The following is a 15,509-nucleotide window of genomic DNA, read 5'->3' as shown; positions in this document are numbered from 1 at the left end:
TAGAAACCCATCAGTCAGCCCTTTTTACATATATTTGTTCAACTGTACAGTCAATTGATTATCTTTACAACTCTATAAATATTTTATATCTGTTTTCCCAACAAGAGTGTAAGATTCTCATAGACAAGGAATGTGTCTCTTCTTTGTTTTATTATGTCCAAGTGCTTAGTGCAGTGTGTTGCACCCAGAGGGTACTCGATAAATAATACTATCATCACTATTGTGACTACAGACTAGCCCATAGTGGTCATGAAGGCTTTAGTAAACACAGTGGACAACGCAGACACCACATCATGTTGTCATTGTTCACCTATGAGGGCAAGTATTCTTAAGCTTCCCCTCAATCCAGGTGCAGGAACAAATTCCACGCAGTTTTTGAAGCACTGGTGTGGGTGGTGTAAATCATGATGCATTGAAGAGAGTTGGTAATCACCGACACCGTATATTTTGCTTAAATGTTTTTTAGTGGTTCATGAAGCACTTAGAAAAATTGGAAAAGCACTTCATGAATCAACTAGAAGCTTGAAAAAAAATTAACAGTAATGAACTCATTTCCACAGAAATGGGATTCATCTGATTTGTGGGTCAAACTCTTTGCAACAGCTCCGTTTTACATTCCCTGATGCATTTATTTCTTGCCTCATTATCTTTCACTTTTTCTCAATCTGGTCTTTCAACTTTAAGACAGGCTATAAGCAGTATTGTCCCTTGCAGGTAATCCAGTTCTGCCACAGCATGGATTCTCACTCTATGCTTTGGCTAGAATTTGGGAACATTCGTCCAACAGTGTCCATCTGTCTGGATTCAGGATGCCATGATGGTGGAAGAAATGATGGCGGAAGCTTAAAATTTAACCCAAAACACAGACAAAAGCTATTCACAAATAATAGGTGTGGAAGGAGATAATTGGAGGTGATTAAGTAGAGCCAGATGAAATAGAATAGTAGTATTTATAAATGAGATGCCAAATTAAAATATACCTAAACGCTGAGGTTAGTAATAAATTGGAATAGTTAGGTGCTATTTCCCTTCACAAGATTTCAGAGACCCTCTAGTATGTTGTGTGTTTCCGATGTGAGAGTTAATGTTTTTTCTTCCCAGGGTATGTCAGTTTTCCCAGAAAGGAAAAGTGGATCCCAATTGAAACTTTCCTTCCTATCCCTCCCTCCCAAAGCTCCTGGCAACACAGTGGGCTGCAATCCCTGGTCTGTCTGAATCCCTGTCCCACCCCGGGATCTCCTCCCCAAACCCCTGATTGGTGAGAACAGCTGCCTGCGGGGGGAAAAGACACACCAAGGAAATCCTCCATTTTCTCATTTTTTTTCCCATTTTATTTCGCAAAGGGGAAAATGACACATGACATTCCCCATGGCATCTCTGCCATGTTCAGGTCAATGATATTCACCTTCCAGAATTGGTGGATCTCTTGTGTGTGGGCCTTTTCTGGATTCCGGTGGTTGTCTGTGCCTGGCAAGGGAAGAGGTCAGTGGCTTCACAGTCTGACATGCCACTTCTTTGGCCCTGAGTGAACAATAGGAGGGTTTGGCAGGGGTAGGTGGGGGGTTAAAAAGGGGCAGAGTTTGAATTTTAGTCCCCTCCCTGCGCCCTCCCCAGCCACCCCCCGAAGAGCTGAGGACATCTGGAACAAAACCCTACCTTCTTCTGTTCCTCTTTCAGCTTGGCAACTCACCATCTGCATGATCTTTTGTTTTTCTTGGTTGGTTTCTGATTCCGTAGGCGCTGGCCCCTGAGATCCGTTCATTGGTTCCCAGCCATAGCTTTGTCTGCTGTATCACATTCGGTCACTGGCTGCTTTGGTCTGCACCTTTCTCCAGTTCTTTGGCCTCACTCCTTAGGATTATAAATCCTTAGGGCCTGTAGTCATTCATTCAATCGTATTTATTGAGCGCTTACTGTGTGCAGAGCACAGCCACCTTCCACTTGTTCTGTGATTCTCAGCCCCATTAAGCTTTTGGATGGCAGCTCTTCAGTTCATTAGGCTGGGCCGCCCCTGCCGTAGAGCATACTAAGCCACCTGCAGGAAAGCCAGTGATATGTGGACACTATTAACTCCTTCTGTTTCTCCCTCGTCCCCATGACTTTTTGGCTTTTAAGCACTGGAGGTTCCACCCATTTCGCCTTGGGCCCCCTCAGAATCTTGGCCACATTAAACCAGAGTTTAGAGAATGACAATGGGAGAGGAGATTCCTAGAATATCCCCTGAGTGCAGAGCATGCTACTAAGCACTTGGGAAAGTTGAAAAGAAGTATGAGACGCGTTCCGTTCCAACAAAAGAAGCAGTGTGATGTAGTGGAAATAACAGAGGACTGAAAGTCTGGACACCTGGGTTCTGGTCCCGATTCTGCCATATGCCATCTGCATGCTGTGTGATCTTGGACATACTTAACTTCTCTGTGCCACAGTTCCTTCATCTGTAAAAGTTATTGCACCATCTCCCTCCTACCATTCCTTTCCAAAATCCTCAATCGAGTTGTCTACACTCTTGCCTCCGCTTCATCTTCTCCAACTCTCTCCTTGGCCCCCTCCAATCCGGCCCCTTCACTCCAAAGAAACCGCCCTGTCTAAGGTCACCAATGACTTTCTTCTTGCAAAATCCAACGGCCTCTACTCCATCTTAATCCTCCTCGACGTCTCAGTTGCTTTCGACACCGTGGACCACCCTCCTTTAGAAGCACTGTCTAACCTTGACTTCACCGACACTGTACTCTCCTGGTTCTCCTCCTCTCTGGCCTTTCCTCCATATATTCCATCAAACCTTTTGTAAACCTCCGTGTTATTATAGTCATAAGGAGCTGCAAGGAGCTCTTGTAACATTTTCTGTTTTATCACGAGAGGTTTTTCCATCTCTGGGTCCCTGAGACATCAAATTAGTGTTGATGCTCCTTAGCGTACCCTAAGTCTTGATGGCTACTTTATATATCCATGGTGTCTCTGTGAAGAACTCATTTATTGTTCACGTCGTAACTTGTAGCTGGTTGCTCCTCATTCCAATAGGGCTTCTGGGGTAGATAAACCACTGGTTTTACATTTGTTGCACCACAAGATAAAGATTCCCTAGGTGTGGTCCTCCGATGAACCAGTTTCGAGTTCGGGTGAGGCCGGCAATGTTTCGGACAATTTTTCAAGCCCCTCCCTCATCTAGGGTGAGCAAGGCTCAGACAATTAGGGTGTCACCTGAATCTGCATGCCCCGCCTCTCCCAAAAAGGATCAGAGGGTTCGAGGAGCAGCAAAGCCCTCTTTCCACCCCCAACTTTGGAGACTGAAGCTGCATGCTCCCTCTCCCATAAAGGAGCAAGGGGTTGCAAAGTTCAGGGAACCCATCCTAAAAGACTCTCAGAATGCTGTAAAGATGCAGCAGCTGATCACCACATCTACCCAAGAGAAGACCCCTAACAGTAGGTGTGGTCAATCAATCAATTCCTCCACCACTCCACTTGAGCTATGGTCTGTGAAATCCCTGCTTCACTTTGGACAACCTCCAATTCATCCTCAGCCTGTTCCTGGCCTGCTCACTCCTCCACCTCACGGTGACTAAGATTTGGTTCTCGCCTTATGACATTATCTTCATTCTTTCTTGAGGGGGGGGCTTTACCTTCTCCCATTCCTCCACGGGAAACGGGGGAGGAGTTGGTCTGCCCCTTGCCTCTAAATGTCACATTCACACTATCTTTCCCCCTTCTTCTCTCTCCTTCTCTTCCTGTGATTCCAGAGTCATCTGCCTCTGCCACCCTTTACGGCTACTAGTTGCTGCCCTAACTCGGCTCTTGGTCTAGTGAAAAGAGCACTGTTCTGGGACTCAGGAGACCTGAGTTCTAACCCAAGTGGCTAATGTGGACATGTGCATTTTTCAAAGTACTCTTCCCCACCTCCTACCCCTATTCTTCTTAGTTGCTCAGTGCATTCTCCCCCTCTAGACTGTTAAGCTCGTTGTGGGCAGGGAATGTGTCTGTTTATTGTTATACTGTACTCTCCCAAGCGCTTAGTAAAGTGCTCTGCACACAGTACGCGCTCAATAAATACAATTGACTGACTGACTTTGCCAGCAGGAATATGCCTGGCTGGGAGGAAAGAGTGTGTGAGTGGCACTGTGCGAGTCATTCTAATTTTCATTCTAATAGTAGAATCAATTCCTCTGTTGACTCAGGACCAAGGGTGTCATTTCTGACAGGAGACTCCATCATCACCCTCCTGGTCCCACCTCTGCATTTCTTACTGAAATCGATGCAGTTCTCCCCTTCCCGCTCTCATTCCCTTCTCCGACTCTGATTCTGGGGAACTTCAACCTCCATGTTGGTGATGCCTCTGATGCCCCAGCCATCCACTTCCTTTCGCTTCTCAAGTCAGCTGACCTCTTGCTTCACCCCACCTCAGCCACACAACCAGCATGGATACAAACTAGGGCACATCATCTTGAAACAAGGCCTCTTCCCGAAACTCAACAACTCTGACCGCTCTTTGATCGCAGTCTTCTAACTTGTCACGTAACCCATGACTCCTCTCCCCTTAAATTCAGCCCTCACCCCCTACTGTGACCTTCTGACTTCGGACCCACCTCGCTTATCAGAGGGGTAAGCGCTCCCCATTGTTGCGTTCTCCTCTGCCATCTCAGACACGGCTTCCACCTAGGGGCTCCAGTGAAGACAAGGGACAGGATGGGTCGATTTAGCTGGGACTGCTGAGATTCCCACCATGGCCACTGCAAGGAAGAGACGCCGGTGGAAATTCCAACCGACTGGTCTGTGCAAGTCCACGTTGGTGCTGAAATCACTATCACTGTTGTGTGCAAAACACGGTCCTGGCTAAATTGGTCTTTCCTGCTCTGTGTCGTTGCCAGGGCCACCAGGTGGATAAGGCAGATGAAGCAACTGAGGCTGAAGTGACAGTAATGGTGAGTAGGTGAGTTTTGCATAAATCACCCCATCCTTTCCTCCTTTCCTTTTTGCCCACTCCCGGTCTCCTTCCCCACCCCCTTTTCCCTTCATCACTGCCCTGGCCTGAACCCACAGCTTTTTAAAATGACTGTGTGGCTTGCAGCAAGATATGCCTGGCAAAATTATTTCTCCACCCTTACTGACACCCATGCCCATCACCCTTGTCAGTTGTTCCAGATATTCAACTCCCTCCTCAGGTCCTCTGTCCCCCCTCTTCCCCCATCCCTAGACCCCAGTGACCTGGCCACCTATTTTATTAAGAAAATTGACACTATCAGGCGTGATCACCCTAAAATCTCCCTGCCCCTCCTCAGTCCCTCCCTGCTCCTGCCCACTCTTCAACTCTCCCATCTTCCGAACAGTATCTCCAGAGGAGATCTCCTACCTCCTCTCAAAATTCACCTCCTCCACCTGTGCATCTGACCCCATTCCTTAGCACCTTATCAAATCACTTCTCCATCCTTTATTTACTGAGTGCTTACTGTGTGCAAAACACTGTACTAAGAGCTTGGGAGCATACAATACGACAATATAACAGATACATTCCCTACCTACAGTGAGCTAACAGTCGAGAGGGGACACAGACATTAATATAAATAAATATAATTACAGATCTGTACATAAGTGTTGAGGGGCTGGGAGGAGAGATGAATAAAAGGGGCAAGTCAAGGCAACGTAGAAGAGAGAGGGAGAAAAGGAGAGGAGGGCTTAGTCAGGGAAGGCCTCTTGGAGGAGATATGCTTTCAATAAGACTTTGAAGTCTGAGAGAGTAATTGTCTGTCAGATATGAAGAAGGAGGGCATTTCAGGCAAGAGACAGGATATGGGCATGAGGTCAGCGGCGAGATAGACGAGGCCTAGGTACAGTGAATAGGTTGGCATTAGAGGAGTAAAGTGTGCAGACTGGTTTGCAGCAGTAGAGTAGGTAGATGAGGTAGGAGGGGGCAAGATGTTTGAGTGCTTTAATGTCGACGGTAAGGAGTTTCTGCTTCATACGGAGGTGGAGGGGGAACCACTGGAGGTTCTTGACGAGCGGGGAAACTTGGCCTGACCGTTTTTGTAGAAAAATGATCCGAGCAGCAGAGTGAAGTATGGACTGGAGTGGGGAGAGACAGGAGACAGGTCAGCAAGGAGGTTGATACAGTAATCAAGGTGGGATAGGATAAGTGCTTGGATTAACAAGGTAGCAGGTTGAAGAGGGAAGGGCCTCTTCTAGCGATGTTGTGAAGGTTGAACCGACAGGATTTAGTGATGGATTGAATATGTGGGTTGAATGAGAGAGAGGAGTCAAGGATAACGCCAAGGTTATGGGCTTGTGAGACAGAAAGGATGGTGGTGCCATACACAGTGATGGGAAAGTCGAGGAAGGACAGGGTTTGGGTGGGAAGATAAGGAGTTCTGTTATAGGCACGTTAACTTTGAGGTGACAGTGAGACATCCAAGTAGTGATGTCTTGAAGGCAGGAGGAAATGCAAGACGGCAGAGAGGGAGAGAGATCAGGGCAGGAGATGTAGATTAGGGAATCATCCACATAGAGGTGGTAGTTAAAACCATGTGAGTGAATGAGTTTTCCAAGGGAGCGGGTGTAGATGGAAAATAGAGGGGAACCCAGAACCGAATCTTGAGAGACCCCCCCCCCCACAGTTAGGGGGTGGGAGGCAGAGGAGGGGCCCGTGAAAGAGACTGAGAATGAGCAGCCAGAGAGATAGGAGGAGAACCAGGGGAGGACAGTGTCACTGAAGCCGAGGTTGGATAATGTTTCCAGGAGAAGGGGAGGTTCGACAGAACGCAAGCCAGAGGCCGGCTTGTGTTGAAGGGGATTAGGCTATTGGACCGACGTTAACAGGCGGGATGGAGAGGACTACCTCCTTCCTGAGTTAGATCATATCAAGACCAAGAATTGCTCCTAGGATCTTACAGAGCAGGAAGGGCAAGGTTTAGGGAGTGTCACCGCTGATGAACGACACTGGGCTGTGGATCAGGAAATGGAACGTGACATTCTCCAACTCCCGAAAGCCTGAAGAGTTTGTTGTTCACTGTGTGACTAGGCCAACTGAATGGGGAGAGATTTCTGCCCCACCTACAGGGAGAGCCAAGGAGTAGGCAGGGTGATCGATGCTTGTTATTGATGGTATCGATGCTTGGGATAATCATAGTTTGCATTTATATAGCATCCCTACTTGTGGTGACCTCAGAGCACTTCTTATTCTGAATCTCATTCATTTCCCAACATCCTTGGGCAGAGAGTGGATGGTGAACGTGGGTTGCTCCATCCGTAAAACAAAGACAATGATTTGCCCAGCATCATGTAATGAACGGCATGTCCTGTCAGTCGATTGGTGGTATTTATTGAGCACTTTCTGTGTGCAGAACACTGTACTGAGAACTTGGGAAAATACAATACAGCAGAGTTGGTAGATGTGATCTTTGCCCATAGTGGAAAGAGCCCAGGCCTGGGAATCAGAGGACATGGGTTTTCATCCCGGCTCTGCCACTCGATTGCTCTGTGATCTTGGGCAGGTGACTTCCCTTCTCTGTGCCTCAATTAATTAATTATTAATTAATGATGGTATTTGTTAAGCGCTTACTATGTGCCAAACACTGTTCTAAGCGCTGGGGTAGATACAAGGTAAGCAGGTAGTCCCAAAAGGGGCTCACGGTTTTCATACCCATTTTACAGATGAGGGAACTGAGGCACAGAGAAGGGAAGTGGCTTGCCCATGGTCGCACAGCAGACAAGTGCCAGAGGCGGGATTAGAACCCATGTCAATCAATTAATGGTATTTATTGAGCACTTATTGTGTGCAGAGCACTGTACCGAGGGCTGAGGAGAGTCGAATATAATAGCATCGGTAGACACTATACCCGACAAGGAGCATCAGTATCCTCATCTGTATAATGGGGGTGAAATACCTGTTCTCTCTCCCCCTTAGACTGTGAGCCCCACATGGGACAGGGACTGAATCCAACCTAAATATCGTATTATCTACCTGAAATCTCAGTGCAGTGCTCTGCATTGAGTAAGTGTTTAACAAATACTACAATTATTATTATATAATTGGGCTTAGCATCCAGACTACAACTTTAGCTAGCAGATTCCCTGGAATGCCCTTCCCCCCCATATCAGACAGACAATTGCTCTCCCTCTGCTTCAAAGCCTTACTGAAGGCATACCTCCTCCAAGAAGCCTTTCCTGACTAAGCCCTCCTCTCCTCTTCTCCCACTCCCTTCTGCATCACCCTGACTTGCTCCCTTCATTTATCCCCCCTCCCAACCCCAAGACACTTATGTATATATCTTTAATGTATTTATGTACACTAATGTGTGTCTCCCCCTCTAGACTGTGAGCTCTTTGTGGGCGGGCAATATGTCTATTTATTGTCATATTGTACTCTCCAAAGTCCTTAGTACAGTGCTCTGTACACAGTAAGCACTCAATATATGATTGAATGAATGAATTCTCAGATTAGGCCTCTTTATCTTTTCTGGATGTTTTGTCTGGTGACCAAGTGGAAAAGAATAATTGATCACTGTCCTGCATCAGCATGAAGAACTGGTCTGGATTTGGCTAAGGCCCCCCCGCCATATACATGTATGTACATATATATATATCAGAGTCCTCACAGCCAGCACCCCTAAGATACATAGGTACAGGGCTTTATTCCCCCTATTAAGTATCATTTTTCTTTGACCACGTCTACCAACTTTGCTGCATTGTACTTTCCCAAGCACTTAGTACGTATCTCTGAACACAGTAAGTACTGAATAAATACTACTGATTGATTGATTGATAATAATAATAATAATAATGGTATTTGTTAAGCCCTTACTATGTGCTAAGCATGGTCCTAAGCGCTGGGGTAGATACAAGGTCATCAGATTGTCCCAGGTGGGGCTCACACACATGGGGCTCAGAGTCTTAATCCCCATTTTACAGATGAGGGAACTGAGGCACGGAGAAGTGAAGTGACTTGCTGAGGGTCACACAGCAGACCAGTGGGGGGGAGCTGGAATTAGAACCTATGACCTTCTGGCTCCCAGGTCCATGCTCTATCCACTAGGCCATGCTGCTTCTCATAAGCTTCTCATAAAAACACAGACGATAAAGTGGGGAGGGAGTTCACTCAGTGAAGGAGCCCTTGGGAGAGTGAAATAGAAGTAGGAGAAGCTCTCTCGAGTGCCCTCTTACCTTCCTTTTCCTTCCCCCTTGATTTCCTCCTCTTCATTTCCATCTTCTACTTTTCCCCCACCCCCCGCCATTGCTAGATTTAATTCTTACTTGACCTGTAAATTGCCCCACCTGTGTTTTAATGCAACAAAACGTTTGCCAAAAGCAGAGCAATTATGTGAGTCAATACAGTAAGTACATCCTGTTGAGCAAGAGAGGAAGATGCTCCCAAGGGGCTTTTTCTCCAACATCTTACAGAGAGCCCAGATGACAAAAAGACCTCTGAGGGAAACCCAGACACCTTGAGAAATGGAGCCTTGTTATAGTTTTTATATGTTTCCTCCAGTTCCACACCCATTTCAACCCTGAATTCCAGATCATGGTTTGGGACAGCAAAAGCAGAAGTCTGACCCACATGAAGTCAAACCCTGATCTGTCCAAGGATTTCGCTTTCCAAATACTTCTATGTTTTAAATGATATATCATCACCAAAGAGAACAAAATTATGTGTAGGTCACACTGGGGAAGAAAAGTCTAGTGGAGGAAATTGCAAGAAACAGACATCATTTTGAGCACACATTTATGAATTCCAACAGGAAATGGGTTTGAATCATCTTCAGGTCATTTTGAGTGTTGTTGTTTTTTAAGGGAAACACTCCCTGCTGGACCTGGGGATAAGGGAGCATGTGGGAATCCCCTCCCCTCCATCCCAACTCTGATTCCAAGAAGTGGAAAGTAGTCAGGCTAACCCAGGCCAAGTTAGGCCAAGCCAGGCCAGAGCTGTCCCTCCTGCATTATCTCACTGATTTCTTACTATAACCCAGCCTGCACACTTCACTCCTCTAACACCAACCTATTCTCTCTACCAACCTCTATTTCATATGCCCAGCCACCAACTCCTTGCAACAACAGCAAGGCCCGCTGAAAAGAGCACGGGCCTGGGAGTCAGAGGACCTGGGTTCTAACCCGGATCTGCCAGTTACCTGTTGTGTGACCTTGGACAAGTCACTTCACTTCTCTGTGCCTCAGATTCCTCATCAGCAGAATGAGGATTAAATGCCTGTTCTCCCTCTCTGTTAGACTGTGAGCCTTAATGTGAGACAGAAACTGTGTCTGATCTGAATGTTTTTTTAATCTACCCCATTGCTTAGCACAGTCCTTGTTATTGTATTGTTATTATTCTGGAGAAGAGTGGTAATAATAATAATGATGATGATGGTATTTGTTAAGCGCTTACGATGTGGGAAGGTCTGTTCTAAGCGTTGGGGTTGTTACAAGGTAATCATGTTTTCCCATGTGGGACTAACAGTCTTAATCCCCATTTTACAGATGAGGAAACTGAGGCATAGAGAAGTTAAGTGACTTACCCAAAGACACACAGCTGATAAGTGGTGGAGCCGGGATTAGAACCCAAGACCTCTGACTCCCAAGCCACTATTCACTATGGTGAATGGCTGGATTTAATCTCCGTGCACCCCTATATCTAGAGAGTTACCTATCTAACTGATTTTTTTTCCAGAATGCATAGAGTCACAAAAAATGTAAATACATATTTTAATTATTCTTTGTTGCATTACTAAAATCACTAGTCACTTGGATTTTTTAATGGTATTTGTTAAGTGTTAACTATGTGCCAGACACTGTACTAAACTCTGAAGTAGAGAAGCAGCGTGGCTCAGTGGAAAGAGCCTGGGCTTTGGAGTCAGGGCTCATAAGTTCGAATCCCAGCTCTGCCACTTGGCGGCTGTGTGACTGTGGGCAAGTCACTTAACTTCTCTGGGCCTCAGTTCCCTCATCTGTAAAAGGGGGGATTAAGATTGTGAGCCCCACGTGGGACAACCTGATTCCCCTATGTCTACCCCAGCGCTTAGAACAGTGCTCGGCACATAGTAAGCGCTTAACAAATACCAACATTATTATACAAGCTAATTGAAAGACACATTTCATGTCCTACATGGGGTTCACAGTCTTAATCCCCATTTAAAAAAATTATGGTACTTGTTAGGTGCTTACATTGTGCCAAGCACTGTTCTAAGTGCTGAGGTAGATAAAGTTAATCAGGTTGGACGCAGTCCCTGTCCAAATGGGGCTCACTCTCAATCCCCATTTTACAGATGAGGTAACTGAGGCCTAGAGAAGTTATGTGACTTGCCCAAGGTCACACAACAGACATGTAGCGGAGTCAGGATTAGAACCCAGGTCCTTCTGACTCCCAGACCCGTGCTCTATCCTCTAAGCCATACTGCTTCTCTATTTACTTGTATAATAAGAATTCCTGATGAAATCTGTTGGTGTTTACAGGTAAACACAAGTTAAATAGTATTTCAGGTATGACTGCATATTGAAATACACTAAGCACATTATATACCACAAGAAATCATCACAGCATCAGGTAAGAAGCACTTCCTTTATGACAACAGTTGGGAGTTTTAAATGTAGAGTATAGTAATAGTATTTATAGTATAGTATTTAAGCACTACACTATAGTAATATTATTTATTTAAGCACTGTGTGCAGAACACTGTACTATGTTCTAGGAGAGAATACCCAGGTGGGAATTATTCACGGTACCTGTCCTTCGAAGGGTTCACAATCTAAGAGCTTTGATAACTGAATATTATTTTCTAATGAGGCAGTCTCATGGTTAAAACTCTTTTGACTGGTGTGTCAAGAGTGTCTGCTTCCGGATCCGGTAGTCACCTACCTGGTCTCAATCAATCAGTGGTATCGACGGAGGGACAGGGTTGGAAGGGAGTTGAGTTCAGAGGAGAAGGCGGAGTTGAGGACGTGGATTTGCAGGTTGAGAGAAGGTAGGTTGGGGTATGGAGACCAAATGGGGCATGATAATAATGTTGGTATTTGTTAAGCGCTTACTATGTGCAGAGCACTGTTCTAAGTGCTGGGGTAGATACAGGGTCATCATGAGGTCACTGAGGCACAGAGAAGTGAAGTGACTTGCCCACAGTCACACAGCTGGCAAGTGGCAGAGCTGGGATTCAAACCCATGACCTCTGACTCCCAAGCCTGTGCTCTTTCCACTGAGCCACACTGCTTCTCTGACTTGGGATGACTTGGGATGAATCGAGAGGGTCGAGAGATCAGAAGTCCCCGTGGAGCAACAGGACAGTTGCAGGAAGGGGCTATTTGAGAGAGAAGCAAGTTGGAGAGGGTAGAGATACCCAATGACCAGAGATGATGAGATCGTGTGTGTGTCCAAGTTAGTGAGTGGGTGAGGTGGGGTGGAGCAGGGAGTTGGGGACTGAGAGGAAGCAGACAGCAGAAGGGTCGTTGGAGAGATCCACGTGGATATTGAAGTCCTCAAGAATCAGTGTAGAGATGGAGAAAGAAAGAATGCTGTAGAGGCCCTCCTTTTGACTTTAGTAACATTTTGATCTCTTCTCACATTCTTTCTTTTTTTCTCTGTTCACTGATCCATGGGGACTTCCTTATCCACGTGGATGTTCCCAATGACCCTTCAAGTAATCAGGAAAGGTCCAGATTCTAAGAAAAGACCTCCCATCCTCTCCTCACTTGGGCTCACTTGGGAAATCAACCCGGAAATGACCAGTGATGTAATTTATTTTCGAATGTGTTGTAGAGATTGTTTACATTACCTTGTCTTAAAATGATCTTGAGTTTCTCCAAAAATTTCTTATCTATAGTCTTGGTGAAGAGCACAAGGCCGATCAGTGTCTAGAAACCAAAAAGAGCAACATCAAAGGCTATCAACAGGGAACATTCCAGCCCACCAAGGAAAAAGAATGGCTCCGCTTTTTCCTTAACTATTTTGCGCACAACCGTCACCTGGCTAGTTGGAAAAGAATAGTAGGATTTGGACACCGAATGGCCTCTATCCCAGTTTCTCCAGCACAATCCTGTTTTGAGGACAAGAAATGCCAGCTTTGACTTTGCCTCCTGCTTTTTTGGCCTCTGACCTTGCCCCCAAATTCCCTTACCCCATTCCCTCAGAATTTTCTTAGTCTCTTCTCCCTAATGTCCCCTTTCTTCTTGTTTACCAATTTTTTTTTTTTTTTGAAAAGGAGACCCTGAAATTCCCAGCACTGTCACTTGGGAATCAGGCAATCAAGTGGCTCAGGGGAGTAGATTAGAGCTCAGAAGCACTATTTGTCCATATGGAAGGCTACAGAGTGGTTTTGGCTATTAGATTCTGGCCTGCTGCCTTGTTTAGTCTTCTGACAATTGCATCATCACTGTGATAAGAAGTCACATGAAGGCATAGGGGATTGGCCAGCACTGCTTAGCTCAGCAATGAGAACTCGACTCATTGTTAGAATGAGTGTAGCAAAATTGGTAGCCAGCACCATTCTCCTTCCTTGCTATTTTCAGAAAATAAAGACCCAGAAGGGTCTCAGGTGTCTGTTGCTAGGCAGTTTTGCAGTGGGGCAGATAATCAGGTCAGACAGAGATCCCGACCCACATGGGGCTCAAAGTCATGCCGGAAGGAGAACGGGTATTTTATCCTCACTTTCCAGATGAGGAAATTGAAGCACAGAGAGGTTGTGATATGCCCGTCGTCACACAGCGGGCAAATGGTTGAGCTGAGATTAGCATGCAGCTCCTTTGACTCCCAGGCCTGTTTTCTTTCCATTAGCCTCCCTTCCCCTTGACACCTTCTACCAAATGCTATGGCTCGAAAGCAGTGCCTGTGTTCTAAGGGATCTGGGAAGGGAAAACAAAGCAGTTGTGTGTTGGGAATGTCAGGCATTTCCCAGGAGAGACATTCTAGGTTTGGCTGAACTTGGCATACTTCTGCAAAATGGCACATTCGATGTCATCGTGTTATACTCCGTGCCTGGCATAACACATGGGATATCATATGCATCTCAGCGCCCGGTATCCTTGAATGCCATCACTAGCCACGGATGTTGTGCTTTGAGGGAACAGCTCCTAACGAAGAGGATCTGAGCTTGTGTCTCGGTGGCTTCTCATCTCAAAGGTTGAAGGCCTGCCAATCTCTTTTGCAGGCTACTGTTCAGATCGTGCTTCTTTCTTCATCATCCCAGGACTTGTGACTGAATACCTGCACTGCCAGGCCTATTGCCTATTCAGTCCCAGATGTCATGCCTTGTTTCAGGATAGAAAGGGTCAGCTGTGTACTCATGACGGTCACTAGGGGTGAAGGACTTATTTCAAGTCTATAAACTCCTTGTGGGCAGAGATCATGCCTATCAACTCCACTGTTTTGTATTCTCCCAACTACTTAGTACAGTGCTCTGAACTCAGGAAGGAAGCAGCAAATGTCATTAATTGATTTTACCTCCACATGGACTGATGCTTTCAAAATTTCAGTGACCCTGAAATTTTCTTTAGACAGGAATCTCCCCAGAAAGACCTGACTTTTTAGTCATGGAATTTAGTTCAGCAAAGGAGGATATGTTTATAAATATCAGAGGCTTCTATTTTAAAATAGTGGTGGTTATGGGATCTTAACTCAGAATCATCTTTAACTTTATTCTTTGGAGATATTTGCCAACACGAAACCTTAAAAATGATGGTTTTGTTAAGCTTAAGCACTCGTGAAATGACTTAACTCATCTCTTGCTGAACTGAACCTATACAGCGATTCCTGTGCTTTTATCCTCAGTGGAATCCACCCCCTGAACCCACCGTGAGCACTGTAGGGTAGGGGTGAAGAACTCTCAGAGCTTCTCCTCTATTTCCTCGCCTCTCCATTATGCTCTTTGGGGCCTTTGGAATTGGCCAGGGGTTTGTGGCCCTGGTGTTTCAGCTCTCCCTTTCCTCATCCATCGGCACTTGCCTCAACCATAGCCTGAGGAGGAAGTGTGACTGAGCATAACCGACTTAGACATTTCAACTAGTTACCTGAGTGAGGTCAGGGTCCTTGTGCTGAGGCAGCATGGTCTAAGGGAACAGCACGGAATCTGTCTTCTCATCCCACCTCTGCCAATGACCTGCTGAATGACCTGAAGCAGGTTTCTTAACCCCTCCATGTCCTTAGCTTCCTTGTCTATAAACTAGAGATAATAAACAGTATGAGCCACACCTCACAAAGAGGTTGTAAAGATAAAATGAGATGGAAGCACTTCAGAAAAATTAAAATGCAATACAAATTCATGGTATTATTGTTATTAATATCATCATCATCATCATCCAAGAAGCTTAAAAGCATCTACAAACATCAACCCACCCAACCCCCAAATATCCCCATGCGGTGGGTGGTATTAATACCATTTACAGATGAAGAAACTGAGGCATGGAGATTGACCTGAGGTAACTCTCATTTCCAAGTCTCTTCTGCTTGGATTAGAAGTCAACAAATGAATGGCTTGTGTTTTTCAGCTACCTTCCAGGTCTGAGGTCATTCTTCAAACCAAACTCTGCCTTGGCTCTCACCACTACTAAGTTCT

At 45.7% G+C, this 15,509-nt stretch overlaps 1 long non-coding RNA gene across 1 annotated transcript; it reads right to left on the bottom strand.

Moving 5' to 3' along the window:
* Window positions 1-1,333: 1,333 nt before the first annotated feature.
* Window positions 1,334-15,194, bottom strand: LOC114807645. The gene is made up of 4 exons (XR_003755702.1): window positions 14,965-15,194; window positions 12,735-12,813; window positions 1,691-2,035; window positions 1,334-1,521 (listed from the first exon to the last, which is right to left on the bottom strand). It is a non-coding gene; the product is annotated as an uncharacterized LOC114807645 (long non-coding RNA).
* Window positions 15,195-15,509: the final 315 nt, after the last annotated feature.

Source organism: Ornithorhynchus anatinus, chromosome X3 (assembly GCF_004115215.2).
Source record: "Ornithorhynchus anatinus isolate Pmale09 chromosome X3, mOrnAna1.pri.v4, whole genome shotgun sequence".
In the NCBI taxonomy this organism is placed as follows: Eukaryota; Metazoa; Chordata; class Mammalia; order Monotremata; family Ornithorhynchidae; genus Ornithorhynchus; species Ornithorhynchus anatinus.
The sequence above is the reverse complement of the archived record's forward strand: the minus strand, read 5'-3'. Positions and strand labels throughout refer to the sequence as shown.